Source organism: Heteronotia binoei, chromosome 19 (assembly GCF_032191835.1).
Source record: "Heteronotia binoei isolate CCM8104 ecotype False Entrance Well chromosome 19, APGP_CSIRO_Hbin_v1, whole genome shotgun sequence".
Classification (NCBI taxonomy): domain Eukaryota; kingdom Metazoa; phylum Chordata; class Lepidosauria; order Squamata; family Gekkonidae; genus Heteronotia; species Heteronotia binoei.
The window spans coordinates 35,973,216-35,989,680 of NC_083241.1; the positions used below are offsets into that span (position 1 = coordinate 35,973,216).

The 16,465-nt window shown below is 42.2% G+C and overlaps 1 long non-coding RNA gene across 2 annotated transcripts in view; it reads right to left on the minus strand.

The window, feature by feature from the left end:
* Positions 1 to 267: 267 nt before the first annotated feature.
* The window catches only part of LOC132587717 (uncharacterized), a 72,842-nt gene continuing 56,644 nt past the window's right edge, over positions 268 to 16,465 (minus strand). The window contains exons 2-3 of one of the 2 annotated variants that reach the window (XR_009556464.1): positions 3,226 to 3,306; positions 268 to 327 (exon numbers count right to left, since the gene is read on the minus strand). This is a non-coding gene — a long non-coding RNA (uncharacterized LOC132587717). Of the gene's footprint in view, positions 328 to 3,221; positions 3,307 to 16,465 lie in introns of both variants that reach the window. The other variant, XR_009556465.1, reaches the window with a different exon arrangement.

The window sequence follows — 16,465 nt, forward strand, 5'->3', positions numbered from 1 at the left end:
GTAATCCTATCAAGAGAATATTCAGGGCTTATAGCCTTTTAATGGCATAAAATCGCACCTTGTCTTTGTTCTGATATTTAATCTATCAGATCCAGACCTTTTGTGACTGAAAGAAGGTACACTGTTACTCTCCCTGGTAGCCCATATTCTGGCTTTTCCCAACAGGAGTACTTATACACAAATCATCTGTTGGTGCTACCAGAGGAAAATGCCAGAATCTCCTTTTCCTACAGCATCCTGTTTCAAAAAGCCCGAAAAGATTTGCACTTACTGTCAGTCAATGAGTTTGTTGCAAGGAGGCGTCTCCTTCTTTACTGTGTCCTCTTTCTGCAACAGAAATGTGAAATGAGAACGTCCCATATTACGTGAGGACTTCTCTATGCCTCCTTTCCACACCTGCATGCTCTACTGGCTTTAAGTGTACATAAGGAAATAAAGCTGGGGGGAAAGTAAGTGGCATCAATTAAAAAAAAAATAAAGCAAACTGAAACTGGCTTACCTGAATGCTAAAATCCCAAATTACTTGCACAAAATTAAAAACAAAACACCACACCATGCACTTAAGGTAGTGCTGTGCGTCCAGCAGCAAAAGTTCTGATATTATGTACCGGATCCTTAGAGCAGAGGATTTATAGGGCTGCATAGAACAACCTGGGTGAGGTTCAGACACAGACAAAGGTGTGCACAGAGGCCAAGTATGGGCCAGGAGAACCGCCCCTTCTCACAGAATGCCACTGATGTCACTCTGACAGGGCTTTGATCATAAAGTGAAAATGCACCTCAGAGACATTTCGTTGAACTTTAGAGACGTCTCCCAAATAGAAACATAAACAGAAGTAGTCCTACTCGCTGGTTACAAATGGAAATGTAATACATGCAGGATTTTTTTAGCTGTCGATAACCCATTTGTTCTCTTCTTAACAAAAGAATTCCAAGCTACTGTGCAATAACCCTGAAGTTCTCTCGCCAGACTTCTGTGACCTACATTTCAAATCAGCTCCTTCACCAGCCTTGATTAGATCTATGTACATACACCTATATTTCAAATTCATTCCTGTAAGTGATTTGATAAGATCTATACAATTGCCCTTAGGGCAACCTGTTGCTTAAATATTATGTATATCACTGTTGGTTTGACCCAGCCACCTGAGACATTTTTTCAGAGAAGGTATCTCCAAATTTCTGACGTACATATTTTAAATGTATATATGAATTCCGGCGCTGGGGGTGGGGGAATACCCTGCATTTAGACATATTTTCTTTGGATACAACCCAGAATCAAACTTCAGTGGGGTATGGATTGTGGCATACCAAACTTGCAGTCTAATGACTGCACATTTTTTAGGGGCATGAATTTGCAATTTAGGGTCCTTGGGTTTGTTGAAGCTTGGGAAAGGGTGGCTGAGAAATTTGTAATAAATGGAAGATACGGTCCAAGGGCTGAGCCATGCTGAATGCAGATTCTGATTTTAGAAAAGCCTCCCCAGATGTGTTCTGGTTTCTAAGCACTGATTATAAATTGCACCTGTATTTTCAGGGTTTCTTCTACAACTGTGTTGATTACACATTTGCTTTTTTTAAAATTAGACGTTCAGATTTGTTAGGGTGTCATAGTAATGCCAAGACTGTATTCAAGCTAAATGCCTGCTAGAGGGGAGATCTTCCACCCCCAGTTTCCATTATGCACTGGCACTCTGGTACTAGTGGGGGGAGGATTTTAAAGAATCGCTATCAGGCAACAGCATTACATCACTTCCATGGAAAACCTAGAAAGGATGTCATGTTGCTCTAGGACTCTCTGGAAACTCTATGGTAAAACCGGTAACCCTAACATAACCCCTTCTATTCAATCGTTTTTTTCCCTATAGGATTAGCAGAGCACAAATCCCCCCCCCCCATTTTTGCCCCCCAAAACAGGGGGTATTCAGAGGTATACTGCCTCTGTATGCAGAGGTTCAATTTAGTCATGATAGTTAATAGCCACTGATGAGGGTGTTCCCAATGCTTTGCTTAGGCTTGAGCCTGGATTAGTATCATTGGAAACCAGGGCTTAGTTTCATGCCATATGCTTTTAATTTAAGATAAAATTTTATCCACCAGAGTCAATTTCTTTAATCTTCCTAGATAGTTTTGGTTCAAGCTGGGTTTCCACAACATAACCAATTGTCACTAAAGGGCTTCTCCAGTCTAGCCCTTCTACACCTTGGATTCCAAGGAGCCAGAGCAATTATCAAACAGAGATTATGGGACATCTCTCTCCAAATGGATAGAGCTCGAGCCTTACATATCCTGGAAGTGGGGAATAAAAATTAAAACTTTGCTCCATCCACTTATCTATTTTTGTTAGGGCTCCTAAAATACCACAGAGTTGTTGCTTTTTTAAACTTTAGCATGATTTAACACCCTCCCTTCTGCTTTCCTTGAGGGGATATATGTTCACATCCCATACGTAAACCGCCTCTGCCCTTATAAATTTGGGCTCATCGAGACAAGAACTGACAGAATAAAAGCATATCAGTATTGTTTCATACAGGGCTTGTTTTGTAGAAAAAGCCCAGCAGGAACTCATTTGCATATTAGGCCACATCCCCCGGCACCATGATAGCTGCAATTGCGTTCCTGTGTGTTCCTGCTCAAAAAAAGCCATGTAACATAATAACATGAACTAAAATGAACACCAAATGTTAACAATTCTTAAGAACACATTATTTATAAATGGCTGATTGGTTTGCTTACTATTGAAAGAACTGGTTGTGGAGCAATATCCAGAGATGATGGGGCCAAACAAGTTGTCTCATCGGGCTGTGCAAGAACACACATCCATGAAATGCAGCCGAAGGGACTGTACTATTCTGTGTCAATACACAGAAAGTAACCTACTGTATGTGTGATGTCACTTCCAATTATGTCAAGGGGAGGGCTAATATACAAGTGAGTTTCTGCTGGGCTTATTTGTTTAATTGGGATGGTTCTCCTTTCCTTTAACCCCCCCCCCCCTGTTTGTATTGTTTTGCATTAGCTATAATTAACTAGAAATTTTGAATTCTATGTATATAGATAATGATTTTGTACAATCCCAATACCTGTAGCTTTTGAACGTTTTGAATGTGGGAGCGTAGGAAAAAACATGAATGGGAAACATTACAGGGACAAACAAATCATTCCAGTGTTTTGTAAACATACACCTGATAAAACATTTTATGCAATGATAAAACATGCACATACATTGAGATTTTTCTTCTTTGTGGCCTGGCTTGAGAACTCGTGTTAAGGATGTTTTCTCCCATCAGAACCAACTTTGCTCAACTAGAGGAAAAGACAAAAACAAAATAAATGAACTTTGATTCCTATGAAAGCTCTTGTGATTTGTATTATCTTTAACTGTTTGTTATTTGGCCTGTAAAGCCTCTTTGTCTGGCAGAGACTGACCATGAGAGAGATCTTGGGGTCGTTGTAGATAACTCACTGAAAATGTCAAGACAGTGTGTGATTGCAATAAAAAAAGCCAACGCCATGCTGGGAATTATTAGGAAGGGAATTGAAAACAAATCAGCCAGTATCATAATACCCCTGTATAAATTGATGGTGCGGTCTCATTTGGAATACTATGTACAATTCTGGTCACCGCACCTCAAAAAGGATATTATAGCACTGGAAAAAGTCCAGAAAAGGGTAACTAGAATGATTAAAGGGTTGGAATACTTTCCCTATGAAGAAAGGTTAAAACGCTTGGGGCTCTTTAGCTTAGAGAAATGTCGACTGTGGGGTGACATGATAGAGGTTTACAATATGATGCATGGGATAGAGAAGGTAGAGAAAGAAGTACTTTTCTCCCTTTCTCACAATACAAAAACTCGTGGGCATTCAATTAAATTGCTGAGCAGTCAAGTTAGAACGGATGAAAGGAAGTACTTCTTCACCCAAAGGGTGATTAACATGTGGAATTCACTGCCACAGGAGCTGGTGGCGGCTACAAGCATAGCCAGCTTCAAGAGGGGTTTGGATAAAAATATGGAGCTAATTGTATGAGGGGTATTTTTTGTTATTATTGTTGTTTATCTATTGTACATGTGTGATTTTTACTGTTATTATCCAGGCTCTTTTTCTAACAGCAGTTCCTCTGCATATTAGGCCACATCCCCCTGATGTAGCCAATCCCCCAAGAGCTTAGAGGGCTCTTAGTACAGAGCCTACTGTAAGCTTTAGGAGGACTGGCTACATCAGGGGTGTGTGGCCTAATATGCAAAGGAGTTCCTGCTAGAAAAAGAGCCCTGTGTATTTGTAACCATCTTGCAACTAGACATCTTACACATCTACACAAAAAAGTGGGGTGTAAACATTCCATATAGCACAGGAATAAATACAAACAGTCAACAATTGATTATGAGTTACCAAAAACTTGACTTCCGGGGTTGGAAAATGCCGAGCTGAATTGCTTCTCAGAAGGGGAGCAGGCTGGGGCTTCTGTTCGGGGTAGTGGAGGGCAATTTAATGCCTACTGCCTACTTTTCTCAGTCAGAGATCAGTCCAAGATATGCACAGGAAACTCTGAGGAGATTTGCCTTGGCTAAAAGGGAGTCCCAGGGGGACCCCTTTGAGGCTTTGAGGGGTCTCCAAAGACGAGTTGCATATTCATCATCTGCAGAAGTTTCCAGAGTCATTTACTGGCATAAGCTCGACAGGATCCTAACCTTCTTTGAGACTGCTAAACATCTAAAGCTATACAAGACCGGTGTTGGATCTGGATAACTGCAGAAAAAGGTACTGATGACTATCTTCATTCCGGGACTATTTAAAGTTAAACAAAATAAAATCAGAAGGTGGGAAATAGAGAGTCAGAAAGCTTGGAAGAAGAAGGGGAGAAGGGGTGAAATTTGAACTTTGTAAATTTAAAGAACAGTGCTAAAAAGTGGAAAGGAATTTATTATTTTGTTTACTTGCGGTTTTGGTGAAAAAGCCCCATTGTTACAGATTTGCAGCTCTCACAGTCAACACAGGAAATACGTCAAACATCGCGAGATCTTTTTACCAGTGAAAACGGGATTTGGTGGCAAGAAAAGCAGGAAGTGTCGGATGGAAAAGGGAAATCATTGAAGCAGCTAGCCTACTTTAGGACTATAATATCATAGAAAAACATCGGCAGCCATTGGTAGGAGGTCAAAATTTAAACAAAGTTTTTAAAGTGTTCGGGACATTAAAAATTGGTGAAGCTGACAGAGGTGACAATTATAAGGTAAATCCTATTGGACATTATCCCTAATAATTATTTTAGAAGCCTTTGCAAAAAAGTATTGGCAGATGATTCAACAAGAAATTTCTAGGAACTTGGGATATGAATTTAAGAAAGTTGCAGAGACTTTTCTGGTGGGATTACAAATGGAAAAATTTCCAAAAGAAGATAGTATAATTTGGTACTTGCTTTCAGCTGCTAGGACATTATATGCGCAGTTGTGGAAGCAAGAAAAAATACCAGAGAAATGGGATTGGATTGTAAAAGTTATGACATGGAGTGAAATGGACAAATTAACAAGAATTTTAAGAGACTATGATTTAGAAGTTTTTAAGATGGAGTGGAAAAAGTTCAGAAGATATGTAGAAAAAGAGTGGAAAATAAAAGGACATTGGACAATTTTTGATAATGATTAAGTCTTAGAAAAAAGAATATTAATTTTTGTTTTTATTAGTTAAGGGTATCTTTAAACATTAGTACTTTAAGTAAATAACTTAACCGGTGGGGGTCAAGTAACGGGGGGAGGGGTGGGTAGAAAGTAATATATGGGATAGATAAAAGAAATTAATGATGCAAGAAATATAATTTGTTACCATATGTTACCAAATAAAATTGTTTTAACCCAAAAATGAGTTACCAAAAACTTTGTCATCAACCCAGATAAATGAGCATGCAGATAATACTCAGTGAGGTTTTTGGATAAAATACTGTTTTATACTATATGCATCCCAAACCCAGAAGCTGTTATTATTATCTTGGTGATAGTTATAGATTTTGTCATGTTTATTTTTAATCTCTCTCTCTCTCTCTCTCACACACACACACACACGATTTTGAAGTTTGTTCATGCAGTTCCCAGAAATCTAGATTCAGTTGGCAGTTTGCGATGAAGTGATCTCTTACCTGTCCTTCAAGCTACTTACATTTTGGATATGCAACCATGGCAACTGCTCATACAAACCAGACATTTCAGGGTTTTTTGCATTAACAAATAGGCATGCTGAACTGATGTGGAGGGGGGAATACACACGTCACTGACTCTCGAGCGACAACTGGTTGTCTCAGTTAAACATTTTATTACATGATCGTAGGGAATAATCTTTCTATCTCAGAAATGGCACGATGACTCACTTTGTTTGCAAATGGGTCTCACTTTACTTGGAACCTTGTCATTAAAAAGGCTGTGACACAGCCATTGAGATTGTTAAGGGGAACAGCCAAGTGTTTCCAGAGTGATACTCCACGGCAGCACCCTTTCTCTGTTCCACCCGGTCCCCCCACCCCATCAATTCACATCTATCCAGAGGCGCCTCTCAAAGTCACCATGTTAAAAATATAAATTTTTGCACAGACTGCTTCCCTGATAGGCCCACCTTCAGTGCCTGAACTGGGTAACTACATGAATCATAGAATCAGAGTTGGAAGCAACCTCCAGGGTCATCTAGTGAAGTCCAACCGCCTGCACAATGCAGGAAACTCACAAATACCTCCCCCAACACACCCCCAGTCACACCTGCCCCATGCCCAGAAGATGGCAATAAAGCCCTCCTGGATCCCTAGCAAAGCCAGCCTGGAGAAGAATTGCTGCCTTACCCCAAAGTGGCAATCAGCATTTCTCTGGGTGTGTAAGGGCCACGAGAACTAAGCACTGATGCAAGCAACCCTTCCTGCCCTCCCTCTCACGATCTGTTTAAATTCACAGAATCAGCATTGCTGTCATATGGCCATCTAGCCTCTGTTTAAAAACACCTGGTTGACTCAGCTTTCTATCCTTCCGAAGTCGGTAAAATGAGTACCCAGCTTACTGGGGGGAAAGTGTAGAGGACTGGCAATGGCAAGCTACCCTGTAAAAAGTCTGCCATGAAAACATCGAGATGCAATGTCACCCCAGAGTCGGAAACAACTGGTGCTTGCACAGGGGGCTACCTTTACCTTTTTAATACTCAGATTAGAGCCCATTATGGAGTAAATGGCTGTTTATCTGCTCCCAGGGGGGTTGTGCTTATGTCCTTGCTCTCCTACCTTGTTTAATTTTTGCATTAACTCCTTAGACTGAATATGCCATCTTTGCGTGCACGCACACACACAGAGCTAGGTACTCATCTAATTCCAGTTATGTGCAGATGACATGGTTCTGCATATCAGTAACCAGAGTGGGACTGCATCAATCATATTGTGCTGATGAACGTGATAATTAATTTCAAAAATCCAATTTTCTTAGATGAACACCTGATAATTAATTTAAAAAATGCAAGTTTGTAGGGGGGGGGGTTTCCTAGATCTTGTAGGCCGAAATTATTACACTGGGTCATGTTATGAAAGGAGTCAAATTTTGTAAATATCTGGGAGTTACGTTCCAACATTCACTCTCCTGGGCTTTGCACGCTAAAGAGATCGATGAAAGCCAAGAGTACAGCTGCAATTTTGAGGAAATTTTTTTTCACCACAGGTGCTCAATTTGTCCCTGCAGCTTTGGATGCATTTTGGGCAAAAATAACCTCACTGTTTTTGTATGCTGTTCCGGTGTGGATTGGTACCCTTGGCACGCGCCCAGATATAATGCAGACAAATTTCCTTAGATCAGTCTTAGCTTGTCCTAAATGTATCACCTCATCCTCCCTGTTAATGGAAACTGGGCAGAAGACAATATCTCATAGCCTGGTTAATAGCTATTAAATATTGGCTTGCAATTAATCTGGAGAGAAAGGAATCACTAGTTTCACTGTCAGTATTAGATTATTTTGAACCTGGATGGGTTCACCATAGATAAACTGAATTAACTTTATCTGGATTGTGACTCTCTTTTGGTCTTAGGGGAAACTGGGGTTTATAGTTTGGTTAGTAGCCACCTTGAGGCAAAAGAATGGCATGGTCTTCAGGATGGGAAGTGGTGCATATGTTAGTCCATGTTCTTTGGATAGTCATACTTTAATCAATATCTGTTACCATATTATTTCTATAGTATTATGGTACCATGCTATCAGAGATTTTTTTTTCTTGCAAGAATGACTTTGCTTCCATTTGCTGTCTTACATGGACAATTTATAAGCCAAGAAAAGGGATCTAGTGTTTGTATCTGTGATAGGGTCTTCAGTTAAGTGCGTGGACTCTTATCTGGGAGAACCGGGTTTGATTCCCCACTGCTCCACTTGCAACTGCTTGAATGGCCTTGGGTTATCCATAGCTCTCGCAGAGCTGCCTTGAAAGGGCAGCTTCTGTGAGAGCTCTCTCAGCCCCATCTACCTCATGGGATGTCTGTTGTGGGGAAAGAAGATAAAGGAGATGGTAAGCCGCTCTAAGACTCTGATTTAGAGAGAAGGGCAGGGTATAAATCTATAGTCTTTTTTAGTAGAAACTACTGAGAATTTCTCCTTTTTCTGTGTAATGTATTCAGATCTGAGAAAAAAATTTCTAATTGCTCATCTAAATAAGAAGCCTGTTCACTCTTCTAACTATTATATAATGACTCTGTTAGTGTTGGATTTTAATATAACATTAGATGTGTGTAAATATATAGCTACTAGGGTGGCCATAATGTCTGAAGGTCAGCCAGGGACACCTTTGGGGGGGGGGGAAGGCAGGGGTGCGCGTGCGCGAAGCGCGCCCGTTGCCAGAAACAGGAAGTGATGTCACTTTCGGTGATGTCACTTCCGGTGACGGCGTGCCGCTGCCGGAAACAGGAAGTGACATCACTTCCTGCGACATCATTTCCCCCACACCACCTGCCGGAAACAGGAAGTGACATCACTTCCTGTGACATCATTTCCCCCAAATGACATCATTTTCCCCAAATGCCACTGCCGGAAACAGGAAGTGACTTCACAGCACTTCCTGTGACGTCCCCAAAAATCCCCCAAATATCACCGCCGGAAACACCAAGATTATTTATAGAGAGGGAAAGGGGGAAGTAAAGTTAAATGAAACTCTTTTTTTACTTTTTTCAAAGTGAGAAGACTAGAGAGAACGGGTTCCATGCTGAGAAGCCAGTCAGATTCCAGTGAGACTGTGCTGCATAATGCAGCCTATTTATTTTGTCCTGTTTGCTCTGTTGGCTCTATCTGCGCCACCTTCATCACTTTCAGGGTGTGGATCCCCCAGTGGGGTGGGCTCCCGACTCCCTCCGCCGGCTGTTTCTGATAGCCCTGCGCCCCCTCTTTCATTTGATATGTGTCCCGTGCGGGTGCCACCCTCCCGCCGGGAGATGCCGCAAAATGAGCCCCCTTGAGGCTTATGGCGGCAGGGCTCGGGGGAAGCAAGCTAGACTGCTGTTCTTTTGAGGGGTTATAGAGTGTTTTGAGCCCATCCCTGTGGCATCGGTCCCATCGTTGTGGGACCCAGGGGGCCGGCGCAGCGGCACGCCGAAGCAGCCTGTCACTAATAACACAGGTCGAGATGCAGGACAGGAACCCGGAAGTGACCGACAGGCTGCTTCAGCGTGCCGCTGCGCTGGCCCCCTGGGCCCCACAATGATGGGACCGATGGAGGCCACGGAGAGGCCTCCGCCACCGCCGCCGGGCCCCGCGCGCGGGCGGGGAAGGCGGCGAGTGAGGGAGGGAGCATCCCTGCGCGTGCGCAGGGGCCCTGCGCACGCGCAGGGACGCTCCCTCCCTCACTCGCCGCCCGCGGCCCACCGCCTCCGGGGCTGGCTAAACCGGGACCTCTAATGGTCCCGGTATAGCCAGCCCGGGAGGCGGGAATAGGGGGTCAGAACCAGGACATTCCCGGGTGCCCGGGACGGTCTGGCCACCCTAATAGCTACTGCAATTAAACATTTGTTTTTAATTAATTTTGAACAGCAATAAGTTTTTTTGTTAAATCACTGTCTTTTTCTGGTCAAACAGGCTATTGGATTTAAGATAGAGTGCGTATAGGTTGTTTACTTCATTCCCCCCCCCCTTAGTGCGTATAGGTTGTTTCTTCATTCCCCCCCCCCCTCCAGTTTTGTTTTCCTGGGATGCTACTCTGGTAACTATATCTGCATAGAAAACTGTCTGTGAGGCCCATTTGATGTGGGGAAGTGCATTGTTGCAACAAGATTACATTAACTGATTACAGTCAAGTTTCACTAGTGTGAGTGATAGTCCACACACAATCAATTTTTCTTTGTCAACAGACTGTTATCACTTCTTTTCTAAAAAAGTGTATTCAAAGAGTAGAAATGACAACCGTAAAACTTGGAGATAACAAGGCTGGAGACACCAACAAAACAAAACTATACAACTTTGATAATCAGTTTAAAAAAAAAACTTTTTGGACACTTCCTTCTACACAAAGAACTGTAGCTCTAAAGTGGCAAATCTAACTACTTCTTAGGAAATTCAATTATATTCATGGGGACTTCTTCTGAGGAAAAATAAATGAATTTAGGACCAAATACCACCCAAGGAAAAAGAACAGTGCTTTTCTTATCAGTACAGTAAAGGAAACTCCAGATAGGAATTTAACAGTAACATTAAGATTGCATTAGGGAGAGCTCTAACGTATATATTAATAGCAATGTTTGGTCCATGTCTAGGGATACCTGAATCCATGGATCAGGGCCACACCAATGCCAAACAAATTTTTCTGGAAACCTGGGGAACTTGCAAGTTTACAGGAAAATCTTAAATAAAAAAATATATATAGGGGGGTTTAAAATCCCCACCCCAATACAATTGTGCAACTAGATCTAGAAGGGGAGAGGATTTTTATTTTGAGATTACATGTTTCTTCTTATAAAATCCAGCAAGTATTTCCTACAAAATAGTTTTTCTTAAGTATTAAAACAATAATGCCTGTTGCCATATCTCTGCATCAGAATATAAGGCAACTTTTTTTTTAAAGGAGTTTTGAAGACTCAAAATCTGTTTGCACCAGACATTGTGGCTCAGACACTCACACTTGAGCTAAACATACTTTATCTGATCAAAGTTAAAAATAAACAAGAAAGTACTGAAGGACCTAGGTAAATACGAATGCATTCTAGTCATTTTACAAGTATGTGATTCTGGAGGTAAACACATGACTTACTCAGTCTACCTGGAAGAAATATTAAGGAGTGCCTATGTGGGTGTCTAACAATGCAATACCTTGGGCTATTTCATAGGAAAAATATGAAAAAATTAATCCACCAGTAAGGACAGGATAGCTTCCAGTTAGTAAACGTGCGGTCTTTGAACCAAATTAAAATTATGTTTTTCAGGTGTATAATGTCCCATTAAAATATTTTGAAAATTAAGTGGGAAGAAGCCAGTAGTGGTTCAAAAACTTTTGCTCAGAATATAATTTTACATATAGTAAATCTCTCTTAGCTATAACCAGAATCAAGCATCTTTCCTGTGTTGGTTATTTTCTTTATGCATCCACACACACCCCAACACACCTACAGGCAGCCCGTCTTTATTAAGAAATATGTACCCTTCGAGATGTTTGGAACACCTTAAGTAATAATACAAAAAAAAAACCCTAATAACTTTCCTAGCATTGCAAAACCCTTTTTTGTGAAATTGTGTTTAAGGTTTAATTACTTTAAAAAGGCCGAGAACCAGCCTGGACTGTGTAGAAAGCTCTTCAGGTTTCCTTAATGCATTTCACTTCAATGAGTGCAGTCATCTCAGACTAGCTTTATGTTGGACAAGTGTGCAATGGCATATCATGGGTCACTTTGACCCATGTTACGGCCGGGAAGTATGAAAGTACTCTTTCTGAATAGTTTTTCCTGGAATACTCAGCAGACGAATTCTTTTGAGATCGCAGCGCTCACTCAAAATTTTTGTATCGCTAATACTGTAGCCCTTTTCCTAATGTTCTCCATAAATTTCGCTAAATAACTTGTGTACTGCATAGTGCCTTCATCTCTGCCTGCAGTCATTTTCCAGATATCATCAATACCTAATGCCTTAATCTTCTGGAGTGTGTAAGACGAATGCTATTTGAAGAACCAGTTGCTGCTAGACTAGGTAAGGGCTCAGAAGACAGCAGTTTACAACAATATGCAATTACAGTAGAAGTTACGGTAATTTTACAAACCTCAGAGATTTTGGTGGTAGGGTTGCCAATCCCCAGGTGGGGGCAGGGGATCCCCCGGTTTGGAGGCCCTCCCCCTGTTTCAGGGTTGTCAGAAAGTGGGGGGAGGGGAGGGAAATGTTTTCTGGGAACTCTATTATTCCCTATGGAGATTTATTCCCATAGAAAATCGTGGAGAGTTGATCCGCGGGTATCTGGGGCTCTGGGGGGGGCTGTTTTTTGGGGTAGAGGCACCAAATGTTCAGTATAGCATCTAGTGCCTCTCCCCAAAATACCACCCAAGTTTCAAAAAGATTGGACCAGGGGGTCCAATTTTGTGAGCCCCAAAAGAAGGTTCCCCTATCCATTATTTCCTATGGAAGGAAGGAATTGAAAAGGTGTGCCGTCCCTTTAAATGTGATGGCCAGAACTCCCTTTGGAGTTCAATTATGCTTGTCACAGCCTTGATCTTGGCTCCACCCCTAATGTCTCCTGGCTCCACCCCCATAGTCCCCAGATATTTCTTGAATTGGACTTAGCAACCCTATTTGGTGGGTAGCTCTGTTGGTCTGAAGCTGCAGAACAAAGTTCGAGCCCAGTGGCACCTTTAAGACCAACCAAGTTTTATTCTAGGTATAAGCTTTCATGTGCATGCACACTGTATCTGAAGTGTGCCTGCACACGAAAGCTTATACCAAGAATAAAACTTGAAGGTGGTCTTGAAGGTGCCACTAGATTCAAACCTCAGATAGATATGTTAATATTTTACATAGAACATGGACATTTAGTTATTCAGCTTGCAAAATTTTAGTCTAATAATATTCCATTTTAGGGTAGCCATCCCTGGTTGGGACATTATGTCTTGGGGTAGAGCTTGGGGACTTCAGAGCAGGTCATAATACTGCAGAATCCATGTTGTGGAATTAGGGCTGGATCGAGTCTCAGTCATCTACTAACCCTATGCTGTTTCAATTTCTATACTAATTAGCTTATAGAGTTGAAACTTTGGTTCTGTTTCCCAGGAGGCTTTAGGACAATTCTGGTGATGTGATCTTCCTGGTACAGATAATGCTATATATGATTTTAGCTTGACATGACTCTTGAGTTATATACTATCAAATTCTAAACAGGCAGAATACCAGAACCTAGCTTTCTGGATTCTCTTAAGTCATCCGAGCTCTCTCTGAGTTTCCTTGACATTTTTGACCTGGAGAGGCAAAGGGTTGAGCTCTGTTGTGTACATCACTGTATGTCAGACACTAATCACAGAGTTGATTGGCAGTTACATTAGCTTCTATGGATGGTACTTTTATGTGTGAATTTATTTTTGTTTCTTGTTTTTCTGAACCAAACACCCCCGCTATGGCTCTTGAGTCAGAGCCACCAAGGATATCCTTTCTAAAATTACCATGCGCCATATTTAAGTATTGAATTTTGAATTAATGCATATTCCATACTAAATTATTGATTATTTTTGCATATGGTTTTAATCAAGGCTTTTTTTCTGGAAAAAGAGGTGCTGGAACGCTCAAGAGGGAAATGAAGGAGAAACACAGGAGTGCCCGCTCATGACTTTAAAAAAAATTGCTTCCACAAAACGGTTCTAGAACTTCATTTTACCACATTCCCCCAGGGGAAGAAAGCCCTGGTTTTAATCTTCAATAAATTGTTTCAATTTTTGAAGTTTTTTCCTCTCTCTGTGAAATAATGGAGTCATTGCCAGTCATTTCCCTCTCTTTTCCGAACCTGTTGGGAATGGGAGTAACAGGGAAAGGTTCCTGCACTCCTAAAATTACCCAACAGTCCCCCCTCCAAAGTTGCCATCTTCTTCTAGGATCTGACCTCTGTAACCTGGAAGCCAGTTGTAATTCTGGGAGATCTCCAGGCTCCAGTTGGCAATCCTGTATTATTACAATATCCTGAATTTAGCAGCCTGGAGAATATTTTGGCAAGGATTAAAAATAGTAACAGACAAAAAGTTAGAGACATGTTGCAGGCTGTATGTTGCCTTGTTAACATACGTTTTCCACTATTGCGGGGTTTTCCCCAGCCGTTTTTCATTGATGGTGCATTAAATTATTCTTACTATTGATTTTGTTGTATTTTTATTGTTGCTCTTTTTAAGCTGTTGCTTCAGTTTTTATCACAGTTTACGATGAGTTATACATCAAGCTGGGTGCTTTCAAGAAGAAAGGCAATTAATAGATTGTATACATGAATTTAAATAAGCCAGTGATATTTTTTTCCCTTGCAGATCTCTATAGTTTCTCACATAACAGAAGTAGATGAGCCACAGAGGACTGTTATCAAATAACAGCCGTGTATTGACAGTGCGTTACGCACAGCAAGAATATTAATCCTTAGGACAACTTTGCCCAGTGGAATGGCACCCCCTCACACCCACAGCAGCACTCCCTGCTTTACAGTATATCAACCTCTCCCCATTCTAACTTCCTCTTGTTGCATTCTCATGTGCAATCTCCGCCAAGCACGGAACCCATCTTGGATGCTGCTATGAGAGTTGGTTGCCCTGCCCCTAATTCGTTTGTTTTAAAAATATATTTCCAACATTTCCAGAGGATCTAAACAGCTCATGAAGAAAAATAATAAAATCATAAAAAAACAACATAACAATTTATAACAAACTAACAGCCAGAGTGGTGTACTAGTTAGAGTGCTGGACTAGGACAAGCATTCCCCGAACCCTTTTCTGGTGCCCACCAAGTGTTTTTAGAAAGTGGTTGGGGCCAGGCAGGGCTTTTGCCCGGCAAGGCTGTGCAGGGTTTTTACAATGCTGCTTTAGCAGGAGCTGCCACCACACCACAGGAATCTTCACTGTGTGACTGCAGCAATAATTTTGTGGCTGGCTCCACCTCCTGCAGCCATGGCCGTATTAAACCCTCTGGAGGCTCCTAGACAGTTGAAATCTCGTGGGGGCCCTTACAAATTATCTGAGTTGAAGCGCCCGCCCCGCCACTTGCAGCCCATCCTGCAGCCTGCAGGCACCTTCGCCACAGCCCCTTTGACAAAGCTGTGGAGGAGAGGCAAACTTGGCAACACCAGCAGCAGCCGCACCAGACAAGTTGGGCAAAGAGCAGCTCAGTTGCTGGCTGCACATGCAGGCTGGGAGGTCTGCAAGCAGAGGGGAAAGCTGGCCCGGGGCCCCTAAAGGCATAGGGGCCCATAGGCCATTGCCTACTTGGCCTAATTGTTAATCCAGCCCTGCCTGCAGCAGCCATTTTTTTGTCTGTGCATACCATGCCATGTCAGAAGTCCAAAGGTGCCTATGGGCTCAGAAAGGCTGGGGACCCCTGCACTATGATTTGGAAGGCCCAGCTTTGAATCCCTGCTCACCCATGGAAACCTGCTGAGTAACTTTGGGCCAGCCATATGCTCTCAGCCTAACCTGCCCTGTAGGGTAAAATACAGGAGAGAAGATGAGGTTAAGCCACTTTGGGTCCTCATTGAGGATGAAGATAGAGCATAAATAAATAAAACTAATAAACCATAAAACTCAACCAGGACATAAAAACAACAGAAAATGTAGAGTGGCTTTAGTGATTGTAATCATGAGGCTTGATTTAGAGACTATAAAGATTTCTATCTTATTTGCAGAGTCATCAAGGTGGGGAGAATTGTGTCTTGCTATGCATCATAGCCAGTTTGGTGTAGTGATTAAGTGTGCAGACTTTTATCTGGGAGAACCAGGTTTGATTCCCCACTCTTCCGCATGCACCTGATGTGACCTTGGATCAGCCATAAGTCCTTTCTGAGCTGTTCTGCTCTAGAGCAGTTTCTGTTAGAACTCTCTCAGCCCCAACTACCTCACAGGGTGTCTGTTGTGGGGAGGGAAAGGAAAGGAGATTGCAAGCTACTCTGCGACTCCTTCAGGTAGTGAAGGGCAAAGTAGAAATTCAGCTCTCCTCCTCAATTGTGCAGGGGGTGGACTAGATGGCCCTGGGGTTCCCTTCCAACTCTTTGTTTCTATGGTAGAGAGGTTGGCAGCTAACCTGCCTTGGTTGCCTGTCCCTCTTTATTCCTTCCTGGGTAATTGCCCCATCCATGGTGCTTTTTTCCTTCTACTCCCCTTTCAAGGCTGGGGGTGGCAGGAGAGGAAAACTGCTGCGCCAATCCCAACCCTCCCAGCAGAGCAAAGAGATCTTTTGATGAGTGGAAACCTCAGTGTGTCTGTAATGTTTCCCCCTTTCCCTTCATGCCTCTCATTCGGTGGCCAGATTTCTATCTCTCCAG